General features: G+C 61.8%; 1 protein-coding gene across 1 annotated transcript in view; it reads left to right on the top strand.

The window, feature by feature from the left end:
* Positions 1-359, top strand: part of GRIK1 (glutamate ionotropic receptor kainate type subunit 1) — a 74,444-nt gene that overhangs the window by 36,894 nt on the left and 37,191 nt on the right. The window lies entirely within an intron of this gene.

Below are 359 nucleotides of genomic sequence, written 5' to 3'. Positions count from 1 at the left end.
GCCCCCCTCCTCCAGGGGCTCCCTGTGTCCATCCAGGTCTCACCCAGACCCCCTCCTCCAGGGACTCCCTGTGTCCGCCATGCCAGCAGCTCTGTCTGCAGATCTAGGGTTTGTCTGTTTGCTAATGTATTTTATTGATGTCAGAGAGGAAGGGAGGGGGGAGAGAGAAGCATTGGTGATGAGAGTCATGGATCCCGCCTCCTGCCCGCCCCCCACCGGGGATGGAGCCCGCGCCTCTGGCCTGTGCCCTCCCGGGATCAAACCGGACCTCCTGGTTCACAGGTCGGAGCTCAACCACTGAGCCACCCGGCCGGCCCAGATGTCTCCTTTTGATGGGGACACTGAGAGCACATGGGTTC

This window comes from Myotis davidii, unplaced genomic scaffold (assembly GCF_000327345.1).
Source record: "Myotis davidii unplaced genomic scaffold, ASM32734v1 scaffold552, whole genome shotgun sequence".
Lineage (NCBI taxonomy): Eukaryota > Metazoa > Chordata > Mammalia > Chiroptera > Vespertilionidae > Myotis > Myotis davidii.
Note: the sequence above shows the minus strand (reverse complement) of the source record. Positions and strands in the feature narration are given on the sequence as shown.